General features: G+C 24.0%; 1 long non-coding RNA gene across 1 annotated transcript; it reads left to right on the plus strand.

The window, feature by feature from the left end:
- The first annotated feature begins 10,866 nt into the window (after positions 1–10,866).
- On the plus strand, positions 10,867–11,706 carry LOC130500867 (uncharacterized). Its single transcript, XR_008939382.1, has 3 exons — positions 10,867–11,039; positions 11,290–11,510; positions 11,627–11,706. It is a non-coding gene; the product is annotated as an uncharacterized LOC130500867 (long non-coding RNA).
- The last annotated feature ends 1,535 nt before the right edge of the window (positions 11,707–13,241 follow it).

A 13,241-nucleotide genomic window follows, 5' to 3' on the forward strand; every position in this document is an offset into this window, starting at 1 on the left:
ATTGAAATAAAAAGTAAATTAAAGTGTCTCATTCCAAAGTACATAATTTAATATAAAGATAATATTCTGAAGTCTCCTGCATATATATAAATTTTGACAAAAGAACTAAATTGTAACAGTTGATTAATATTTCATTTTCATTTGTTAATATGTTTTGATTTATCCTCTGATTTATATTTAAAAATAAATTATTATTATTATTATTATTAAATTATAAAATTTTATTGCGGTTAAATTTATGAGTATATTGAGTTAGATGACATTAATTTTATTTATCGTTTAAATGTGCATGTATTTTCATAATATTTATCAAATTATACATTGGTTGTTAAAAAATATTAAAAAATAAATGATGATCAATAGGAAATTACAACATAAGTAACTAATACATTTTGGAAGCTCATGAACACATATAAATATTTACAATAGTTAAAATATTTAATAAATTCTAAATATTTAACTAATCCATTTTGGAAGCTCATGAAATTTATTTTAAATAATCTTAAAAATGAGAATTCAGTTTTGCTTTGGCATTTTGATTATGATTTCTTTAAGTTCCACAAAAATTAAAACAAAAGAAAACAAATTTATTTAATAATTATAAATATAATATATTTTCCTCGTTAAAGTATATAGTGTTATGTTATTTTAAATATTTTGTAATTATTTGACCAAAAGATGTTTATTGTTAATTTTTTCTTAGTTTTTAATATCTCTTAAAAATAAGCAGTAAAAATATTGTGATTGTATTTGAAAAATCATATTATATTATTAAAATATAATTTATTGATATTTTTTGCTGGAATTGAAAGATATCATAGTCATCTAAATATATGAAAAATAAATAGAACATTTCAATACTAATTATAAACTATTTCTAGTCAATTAAACATGTACCAATTATGTTACTTAATTATTTTATGTAACCATCTAAGAAAACGATAGATATATAAAAACATATTTCTATTACTTTGAAAATATATTTTTTGAATTTTTAAAATTATCTTTAAAAGAAATAATATTTTTTAAAAATATCAAGATTATCTGTGTGAATTGTTTTTTTTTGAAATCACATTATATATAACTATAAAATTTTCATCTAAGAAATATTTTATTACTTCAAAAGTATTTTTATGTTATTTTAAATATTTTAAAATTTAATATTACTATTTTGTGAAGTTTCCTTTTTAATGAAATCATATTATATATACAAATGTTTTTGTTTTCTTAACTCTATAAATGTTCCCTTTTTAGTAAATATGTTATTTTAAAATTTTAAAAAGAAAGCTAATAAAATATCAATTATAATATTTACATGCAATATTTTAAATTCATTAAGGGTATTATTGTAATATGAAACTGACTTCTCAAATAATATTATAGAGATATTTTTGTATTTTTAATTCATTTATTATTTAATTTCTTTCTATTTTGCTGAGTTTTTACTTTTATTTTTGTTTCGTTCTTTCCATACTTTATTTAAATAGTTGACCAAATATATTTTACTTATAATAATAGTTATTTGTATTTAATTTGTTTAATCTATTTAAATCATATTTGTTTCATGATATTTTATTTTTAAATTCATTTATTATCTCATTTCCTTGTATTTTACTTAGTTTTTACTTTTGTTTTTGTTTGGATAACTATGTTTTCTCTAGCATCGAAGTAAAAGCTGAAACCTTTTACCTTGGATTAAAAGAATGAGAGCTATGTTTGTGATATGTGGATGTCAAAAGATTTTTTTTGTTATATGAAATGCTTGTTCATAGCTCAGTCAGTCTATTACTGGAACTTCTTTGCAGTGAGTGGCAATTCGTTCATGAGAGACTTAGTTCTAGAGATGGTAGATGTAGCTAACACCAGACTCAATTTCACCAACGATCACCCTGACTACGCATTGCTGATTAGAGCACTCAAGTATGCTCCTAGAACTAACTGCCTCCTGAGGCAGTAAAGACAGCATCTCATCATCATGATGATGTATATGACAACATCTCAAAACACCGTCCATGACTATATGCTGATGGGTCCTTGGATGAGCAGAGGACGAAGTGATCTATTGGAGGGAACGGAATGGCTTATGTATAAGCTGACTGAGTTGTCTCTTGTTGGTAGCATCAAAATACATCTAGAACCAACTTGTAAGTCTCTTTTTATTTCTTGATCTTCCTTATGTGTTTGTTTACTGATTTTAGACCTAAATTATATGTCCTTACATTGTTTTGTTAGATTCTAGCCTACCCGTCTCTCCAATCTATGGAGCACGTTATGTGCGCTTCATGTTCGGTGACATTGTTTTGTGAATCTCAAGAGGATTTATTTGTTTTTGTTTGGATAGTAAATCTATCTACTGAGGTATAGCATTTGATGTCTTACTTTTCAAGCACATGTTATAGATTCCTTTCAAATGTTTTCACATAACATGTGAAACCTTTTTCAACTTTCTATTAAAATCAAATATATTTCACCATCTTCCAAGATCTCTTTGTATCACTAAATCTCCAAACAAGCGACGGTGTTCATAATAGACAAAATTCATTGTATTCAAGCTATGTCAGGAAGAAGCATTGTGATGCTGCTCATTTCAATGCTTTGGACTAGTAGGCCAGGGAAAATAATCCGGACCCACTAACCCAAATCAAATTTTCACCGATGAACTTGATCCGGGTTCAAATCTAGTCTAATACCGCAGTGTTCTAAAAAAAGTTTTAGGTGGTCATATAAGCGGTATTTAAGCAATAAATAATATAAATTTTATCATTTGTGAATAATGATATTTAATATATAGAATATATAGAATATTTTTACAATTTATAAACGTCTAAATCGTTTAACTAATAGTTTAGACATTTTATTAGTCATTTTAGGCATTATGGGTTGAATCATTGTCCGCTTAGTGCCTAACGTTTTTTTGAAATCTGAATATTCGAATGGCTTTGATTATTTGTACAATGGGTTTCATACCGGGTTGGGTTACAACTAATAATCCAATCAGGAGTATCTCATATCCGAACTAATAACCTTAGCTCTAATCTTTCCCATTTCCCTCTCTTTCAAATTTAAATCCGGTTCTCAATATCCAGAAAATCTCAATATTTCCTTCTAAAAATTTCAATCTCCTTAAATCCTTATCCTCTTCGAATATTTTTTCCTTCTGCAATTTCTAAACTATAGAATATATATATACTTATATAATCATTTTTGATTTCTCAAAACAGAGAAAGAAATCCATCGAAAATCATCATCTCTTCCTTCAAAGAAGTCAATAGCACATGTATTGTTACATCGTTTGTGTTAAATGTGTATGGGTTCGCCTCAGATTTTATTGGTTAACTAATTAGTTTCTATTTTTCCTAGATAATGAAGTTTACAGGTATATAAGCACTGGACTTTAAAATCTTTTCACTTTTACGTCCGTCTGATCTCATGCGTGCTTGTGTTGTCTCATGTTTCGGGTGCCGGTTTGGTAGATTTCCTTTCTTTCTGTTTTGTTATATAATATGCTTCTTCATTTCATTGGCACTCAGTGTATATTATTGGAACTGCTTGCACTGAGTGGCAATCCCTTCATGAGAAACTTAATTCTAGAGATGTTTGCATCATATTTATTTTATGATATTTTGTATTTTTAATTCATCTATTATCTAATTTCTTTGTATTTTGCTTTGTTTTTACTTTTGTTTTGTTTTGTTTTGTTCTCTCCATACTTTACTTAAATAGTTGACCAAATATATTTTACTTCTATATTTGAAGTAATCAGTTAATTAATAATAATTATTTGTATTTATTCTGTTTAATCTATTTACATCATATTTGTTTCATGATATTTTATTTTAAATTCATTTATTATCTAATTTTCTTGTATTTTGCTTAGTTTTTACTTTTGTTTTTGTTTTGATAACTATGTTTTCTCTAGCATCAAAATAAAAGCTGAAACCTTTGTAGTTATATCATCTGATGGTCTATACCATATGGGGTAACTTTAACTTGTCCTTGTGCTCTGTACATTCTTCTATCTTGTTTCCAAAATAATGTTTTTTTTGTATGATTTACTTTCAGTGTCTCGTATATCCATGTCAAGGGAAGAGATCTTTGAAGCTCATTTAGACTTTCTCCGACAAGGGACTTGGCGCTGCAAGCGATCACTTACTTGGACCCAAAGGTCAAGAGTGAGCTTGATATACTTGATGCTTGTCTTCGTGTGGGTGATGATGTTCAAACTCCAAAGCTAGTGGCATTCTTGAAGGATGAGAACAATGTGTGAGCGGTGTGGATCGTTTCTGGAGAGTCATGTCAAGATCTTGTATTATTTACTATCTTTGTCTCGTATGTTTGTTTCAAATGATGTATAGTTTCTCAATTGTAAACTTCGATGCATGTAAGCATGTTCACCAAAATGTTGTTTCAAAATATTATGTTTACTAGTCAGTTACAATGTCATGTATTCTGTTTCCCTGAAATTTACTAGTCAGCATCCCGGAAAACAACAGTCTGCTGCGTTTAATATCTTGTGCAATATACTGATTGTAAAATTGTTTTCGGTTTTTTATGTGACTTTAGGATCTGTGTATTCGGGTGTAAGAGGCTGTGATTATCAGAAGGAAAGAACCAAACCCATTTTTTTCTTCTTGTCCCCATAGCTTAAGCAGAGGCACAATGTGTGTGTGTTTAGAAACCTCAAGAAGTAAATTTGGTGTGAAAAAGGTTCCCGAGAATCTTTGATGATTTTTTTTGGTTTGAGCTGTTGATGATCGGATTCACACATGTATACCAGATACAGAATTTTCAGTTCAGTTTATGAAGAAGCTTCTCTTTTTAGAGGTCTCAAAGTTTATATAAATTTCATTTACAGACCGAAAAGGAAAGTATAGTTAAAAAAAAAGGAAAGTATAGTTCCTTCTACTAAAATATTGGATGAACTAGGTGCAGCCGTGCAGTAGTGGCAATATTTTTTTTAAAAAAAGTATAGCTATTTATTAATTTTCAAATTTAATATATATTTTAATTTAGTTTTATAGTATGCTCAAATCCGTCCCGACCCGCTATTAAACGATAAATTTTGTGGTCTCATATATAATCCGGTTTAGTTTTTAATAAAAAAAGTATTTAAAGTTCCTATAAAACCCATAATAACAGCTAATACCTAGGATCTGACTATCGGTTGAACTAATAGATGACCCAATATGCAATCCGGTTTGACTTAAATTATTATAGTTAAAGTATTCTAATATATATTCATGAATGTTTAGATGAATGATGAATATATAATGAAAGTGATGTTCCAATTTTAATACTATTTTTAGTGAAACTAAATTTTCATCTTGTTGTAAGCGTAATGGATCAATATTTGAGAGGGTGCATATTAAAAATGAAATATATTTGAGCATCAGCAATTTATATACGTCTATTACAATTTACTGATTTATGTTTGTAAATATAATTTTCATTTATTTTGTAAGTTTACTTTTGTTAGTCACATGTTATTAGATTTTTTTGATGTTTTGTTTATGACTTATGTTAAATTTAAAAGTTAATTTCATTAATCGCATTAATTTTGATTTATATTTGTATTATATATTAATTTTTATTTATATTTTTCTTATATATATAATCATATTTTACAACTAATTAAACTATTGACACATACTCTCTTGCATCAATTTATGTTTTAATATAGTGTTTTATTATATAATTGTGTTAATATATTTGTTGAATTAGTTAATATTTGATAAATATATTGCATGTGTTTGAATAAACCGTAAACCTATGTTCGTAAAAATATCAATAATAACATGTTTCATCGTATACTAAATATTAATAGTAACAAACTATTACTATTTTTATCATATATATATATAGATGTATATCTAATTTTAATACTCTAAATATATGAATTATATTTTTATATATTTAGTGAGGGTTTTGAAGAAATAGTTTTTTGCATTTGGATTAATATATAGCTGTATATATACAAATTAATAGATATATATCATTATTTATCACATTAATAATTAAAATATAATTAATTTATTATTAAATTTTGTATTAATTATATTCATTAGTTTAAAAATAATAAATTAGTTAGTTAGCTCCTTAGTTTTAGGCATGATGTATATTTAATATTAATTAAGTTAAATATAATTAATTCAAAGTTACAAATAATTATTTTTCAAAATAAAAAGATCAAATGATCATGTGGATTATAAATATATTAACAAAATTAGTTGATGTGATTTAACATTATTTTATTTTGTTATAATTTATTAAAATTTATATATTACTTTTGGTTTATTTTGAATAAATTTTATCTATAGTATTCACATTATACATTTAAATACACATATATTTCAAGTCTTGATATGTTTTTATTTTATATCATAACTCTTAACTTGTTTAAAATTGTTTAAAAAACTTTTTCTTAATATATTCTGTATGTGGAATGATAATAAAAACAAAAAAACAAAGTTAAGTATTTTTTTCAAATGTTTTTAAAACATAAAACGTTTCTTATATAAATATTTAATCAAACCGATTTTCTTTTGCACGTATGTAGGAATCAGTTGCATATCGAATAATATCTCATTATTAATAGATACTTGTTAAATTAAAAAAAAACATTATGTGATGATAATTAGTCCCTAATAATTAATGTATTTATTTTAATTGGACTGTTATAACTTTTTTGTAGTCCAAAACATAGTCGATAAATATTGCTCTTGTTTTAATAGTATTAATGTCTGAAAGGGTGAAAACCATGTCACAAAAATTGTTTAAAAATCGTTCACACCTTTGCGCAAATATTGTTGAAATTGTTTTATTTAATTTTAAGTATATACTGATAGTCTAAATTGATATTTAAATTTTATTCGTTAATATTTTATGAGTTTTAAATGATATTGAATAGCCTTTGTTAGCTAATTTTATAATGAAAATAGATATAAGAAATTTTAACTAATGTTAATTAATATTTTTATTTATTTAATAAAGATAATCTGGACTATTAGATTTATCTTCTACTTGAGCTAATATATTTTTCCAACCTACTTAATCTAATTAATTACTTCCTCTGTTTTTTTTTATGTACGTAGTTTTAGATGAAGCACAAATATTAAGAAAATCATTATTTTTCAAAAGTAGATTGGATGTATAAATTAGGTATAGTTAAACCAATCATAAATAAGTAAGTATTATTTGATTGGTCACACTTAACCCAATAAAAATAGAAATTATTTAAAAGTATGAAAAGTACTTTCCCTAGACTATATTTGAGAAGTGATTTTGACACATGTCTTCTTTACAATCATTCTTACAAAAATAATATGACATGGCTAATAAAATTGATAACATGTCTTATAGATTAATATGACATGGACAATTATATTTAATGTTAATTTATATTTTTGGTAAACTTTTTAAAATATGGTAATAACTCATATATTACATTTATTTTCGATTTATATTTTTAGACTTTTTAAAAATATGGTAATAACTCATAGATCATCATTAAAATAAATATATTCAATTATGGCATTTCAAATTTCGAAATATCATTTAAATTAAAAATATTTCAAAAATATATACATGTTTTTAGAAAATTATAAAAATTAAATCATAAAATCATTAGTTTCTTATATATATCTACAGATTTTATAAATATTGTTTAATTTTAATTTTTGCCAATTATGAAATTTTACATCCCCTATACTATATTTGAGAAGTGATTTTTCCACATGTCTTCTCTACAATCATTTTCACAAAAATAATATGACATGGCTACTAAAATTGATGACATGTCTTATAGATTAATATGACATGAAAAATTATATTTAATATTAATTTATATTTTGGTAAAATTTTTAAAATATGGTAATAACTCATATATTACATTTATTGTCGATTTTATTTTTGGAATTTTTAAAAATATGGTAATAGCTCATAAATCATCATTAAAATAAATATATTTAATTATGGCATTTCAAATTTCGAAATATCATTTAAATTAAAAATATTTCAAAAATATATACATGTTTTTAGAAAATTATAAAAAATTAAATCATAAAATTAAATTAAATAGTAAAATCATTAGTTTATTATATATATATATATATATATATATCTACAGATTTTATAAATATTGTTTAATTTCAATTTTTGACAATTATGCAATTTTACATATTTATTTAATATATTTAATTAAAATAAATAGATAAAAAATCTACCTAAGATTATAATTTTAAATATAGACATGCACATTCTTAAATATAATTCAAAATAAACAAAATTGTTTTTATATTAAAATATTTATAAGAAAAAAAAATTATAATATTAATAAAAATTAAATATAATTTATATTTATCTGTTAAAAATATTTTAAATTTTTTTACTGCACATGGTGCAGGAAAACACCTAGTATATTTTGAAACAAATAAATTTTGCTTAAACTATTTACAATAAAAAAGAGAGGGAGTATATTTTATAGTAGTAAATATTTTGTTAATGTATAACTCCTTACAACATATTTAATATAAATTTTTTAAATTAATAAATTATGTTTTTTCTAATTTGTCATTTACATAAAAGGATTATTTCCAAAATTGACTCAAAATTTAAAATCAAACATAAAACTAACCTATGATTTTTTTGAAAATTTCATTTGTCCTATTCACCCTAAAATTCATATTATTCACGAAAATGCCACTAATTTTTTTCTTTTTGAAAATGGTTTTTTTACTCTCAACCTCATCATCTTCAAGTATTTACAAGATTGCAATTACCTTCAATGCACCAATCACAATGAACAAACAATTTGAAAATTTTAATGCACTTAAAATCGAATTATACTTCTTCTTTTTCATTTCTTATGAACTAAAAACAGCATCTACTCCACTTTCTCTCTATATTCATTCAAAAAACCAAGATTTTGATTCTAAAATTTTTATGGTTCATAGTGCCATTCAAGCTTACGATTCTTAGTGGATCACTTTTGTTTGAGCTTCTGGATGTTTAGAGAAGATTTCTGGGTATTCAGAAAGTTATTTCATTGGTTGAAACTTGAAACTATAAAATTAGTTTTTTTTTTCCAGATTTGTCTGTCACATGACTTCCATGGAAGTTTTCTGGTAGTAGTCTTCTAGTCAATGCAAAGGTCATTTTGCAATTAACTTTTAAATGTGTTTTCTAAAGATGGCTTATCTCGAAGTCATCCAACTTTCTTTGTAAACAAAAAATCTCGAAAATACTTGAGACGACTTCTATGTAAGTCGTTTAGAGTAAGCATATTAGTTTTGCTTTTGATCGAATTGTGTCAAAATTTTGACTTTTCTCGGACGACTTATTTGTCACTCGTCCGAAAGAAAAATAAAACTTTAATATTTTATTATAATTAGATGAATTCCGTATAAATCGTTTCAAGTTATTTTTTGTAATTGAAAGATAAAAGTTAAATATTTTAATTTCTTTCAGACTATAGTCTTTTGCTTTTGATTTCCCATTTTAGTATAACAGTTACCATTTTAAGTAAGTTGTTTAATGTTAATATTTCTTTTTTTGGTTTCACTTTATATATGTAAAACTAATTTTTTTTAATGTATTTTTTTGGAAATATACGTTTCTCATTTTCATTCGTTGTAATTTTTGTAGATGTTTTTGTTACTTTGACTAATTTAACACTAATTTAACATTTTATTTTAGTATACACTGTAATTTGAATTTATTCCTAAATATTTATTTTGAATATTACTATTTTCTTTGATTTTCCATTTTATTATAATAGTTACTATTTTAAGTAAGTTTTCAAATGTTAATATTTATTTGTAAATATTAACATTATTAAAAATAATAATTAAAATTCTGATTTGTCAACTTTTATATAGTATAGACTATAGAAGATGATATTATATGAAACAATTTGTACATGTTTTATTTCTTTCCTTTTTAATATAAATTTTAAATGTTCACATACATATATAATATAATATAATATATATTCCAAAATTTTCGTTGTCTTCTTCTGTTTCAAACTTCTAAATTGTATATATTCATTCCTTTTTTGCTTTAATATTTTTGTTAGTTTTCTTTTTATAATTTAATTAATTAAATAGGAAAGTTAGAATAATTTATATTATATTATTTTTATATGTCAAAAACTAAAAAAATAGCACATGTAATCTAATAAGTAATAACCAATTATTCATCCTGCATGTTATGCTTAGTTTATCATCCTATAATAAAAATATGATTGTTACTTTTTGAAACAATATAAGAAAGGTGCCGTAATTAATTGTAAAAAAACTCGGGAAAATAGAAGTTGAAAAAAAATCCTTTTTTGTGGTTTAGATATGCGTAAGTTTACCAATTCAACACATTCACATTATACTACACTGTTGGAAATATGGAAAATTCGAATTTGTAAATTAAATTTAAGAAATGGAAGTTAGTGTTACAAACGGAAATTGTAATACATTATATATTATAGTATGATTTAGAACCTTACTTACCTGCCAAGCACAACCATCTTCTCACCATCCCTCAGCTAAACATAGAGCGGCAGTCTTTTAACCGATTAATAACATGTAACGATGATATATCTATCATCTTTGTTTTTGGACTTCTTTTAACCGTTTTTTCGTTGGAAGATTTAATAATTTTGTAATTTATGTTTTGATGTCACAGAAATATTATTGGAGATGTCTTCGTCCAGTGAGGAATGGAATGGTAATTACCTCATGATAGATGTTGCTTCCTCGAGTGAGTGTGATGGAGATTCGTGGTTTGAGGTGCATGCATGTTTTAATGTGTTTCATTGTGTTTATATTACAAAACCTTGCGGAAACTAATGAATTTTGTTTGTTTTGGTAAAGATGATGTCAGTTAAAATCTCTAAGTGTTCTTGTTGCGAAGAAGAAGAAGAAGAATGTGCAACCTGTGATTTGGAGTCTTGCGAGTACGCAATTTGCAAGACATGCTTGGAACAACAAAAAAATTACGGGGCATTAGAATCTCACTTATCCGGGCCACAGCACAAGGAAGCTTATTCGGTAAGTCCACAAAATCTGCAATTGAAATATTGATATGAGTTTAAGTGCATATATGTATTTATGACGGTTTTGAGATTTTGGAGGATAGAAATAATCTAGTAAGAACTTTAATGACTTTAAAACAATTTGAAAGCTTATATTTATATAAATTGTAATAAGTCAATTTTCACTTGTGCATACGCAAAACCGGTTTCGTATTGATTCATTGATTTTACTTTAGGTTGAATGTTGTTTTCTTTGAGATGTGCAGATATGGTTGGAGACACTAGCACATATCTCTACATGTATGCCCCCAGCTAATCAGCCTTGCACCATTCGTTCGTGCATGCGTGGTAGAGAGCTCATAACACATCTCAAGGATTGCCCAAAGAAACTTTCAGGTAAGTGTATGAGGTGTGAAATTATTTGGGTGGGAGTGTGTGCCCATGCAAGCCATTGCACTAATCGCAACTGCCTTATTCCACAGTGCAGGTAATGAACAATGCTTATATTTTTAACTTGGATTTCCAGAAAAAACCAAAATATATTTCAATCTTTGTAAGAAAACAAAGTTACTTAATAATTGTTTTTTTATACTTTGCGTGCAGGCATGTCGCAGAGTACAAGAGGTCAAAAGGGTGATGGAGAACTGAGAGCAGTCTTTGCGATTAGCGTTGGACTAAAACGATTTAAACATTTAATTACAAGTTGTGGTTTTTTTCCTTTATGCATGGTTTTTTAACCCTCAAAAGTTTGTGAACCTTTTTACTTAATATTTTATTTATAAGAGGGTGCATTTTATTTATTTAGTACTCATAGTTTTAAGATAAAACCTAGCTCCTATCATCGAAGTGAAATTTATATTTATTTAAATGATTTAAATTCTTACATATTTTTTAATACAAATTCTTACATGTTAGATGATAAAAATAACTTATACATATGTGAATACGACACATAAAGTAGATTTTTAAAATAACATTAAAAGTATTAAAAATAGTTTTTGCTAGTTTCAAAAATAATTAAAAACAAATATTAATAGCAATAGTTACTAAATTTGTTATTGAAATCAAATAGAACTTTAATCACTCTCTTCATTGATATTTTTGATTGTATCTTTACAGATGAACTAGGTGTTTTCCTGCACCATGTGCAGTAAAAAAAATTTAAAATACTTTTAATAGATAAATATAAATTATATTTAATTTTTTTATTAATATTATAAATTTTCTTTTTTTATCAATATTTTAATATAAATTTGATTTAACTGAACATTAAAATCAAGATAAAAACAATTTTGTTTATCTTGAATTATATTTAAAAATGTGCATGTATATATTTAAAATTATAATTTTAGTTAGATTTTTATATCTCTTTTTTAATTAAATATATTAAATAAATATGTAAAAATGCATAATTGTCAAAAATTAAAATTAAACAATATTTATAAAACCTGTAGATATATATAAGAAACTAATGATTTTACGATTTAATTTGATTTTATGATTTAATTTTTATAATTTTCTAAAAATATATATATATATTTTTGAAAATATCTTTAATTTAAATGATATTTCAAAATTTGAAATGCCATAATTGAATATATTTATTTTAATGATGATTTATGAGTTATTACCATATTTTAAAAAATCCAAAAATATAAATCAACAATAAATGTAATATATATGAGTTATTACCATATTATAAAAAGTTTACCAAAAATATAAATTAACATTAAATATAATTTTCCATGTAATATTAATCTATAAGACATATCATCAATTTTAGTAGCTATATCACAATTATTAATCTAGGTGTTTTCCTGCACCATGTGTAGTGATGAATTTTTTAAAATTTAAATTTTATATTTTAAAATTTAATTTATTAATATTATATATTTTTATTATTTTGACCAATAATTAATATAAATATCATTAATTAAGCATAAAATTAAGATAATTTATTTTTATTTAAATTATATTTAAGAATATATGTGTATATATATAAAGTTAAAATCTTGGATAAAAAAAATATTTATTTCATTTGGTTAAATATATTAAATCAACTTGTACAAAATTACTAAAAATCATATAAAATTGAATAATTATCAAAAATTAAAACTAAATAATATTTATATAATTTGTAAATATATAAAAGAAACTAATGATATTACGATTTTTTTTTAAATTCAGAAAATTTAGAAAATTTTAGATGATAAAAATT

Source organism: Raphanus sativus, unplaced genomic scaffold (assembly GCF_000801105.2).
Source record: "Raphanus sativus cultivar WK10039 unplaced genomic scaffold, ASM80110v3 Scaffold0051, whole genome shotgun sequence".
In the NCBI taxonomy this organism is placed as follows: Eukaryota; Viridiplantae; Streptophyta; class Magnoliopsida; order Brassicales; family Brassicaceae; genus Raphanus; species Raphanus sativus.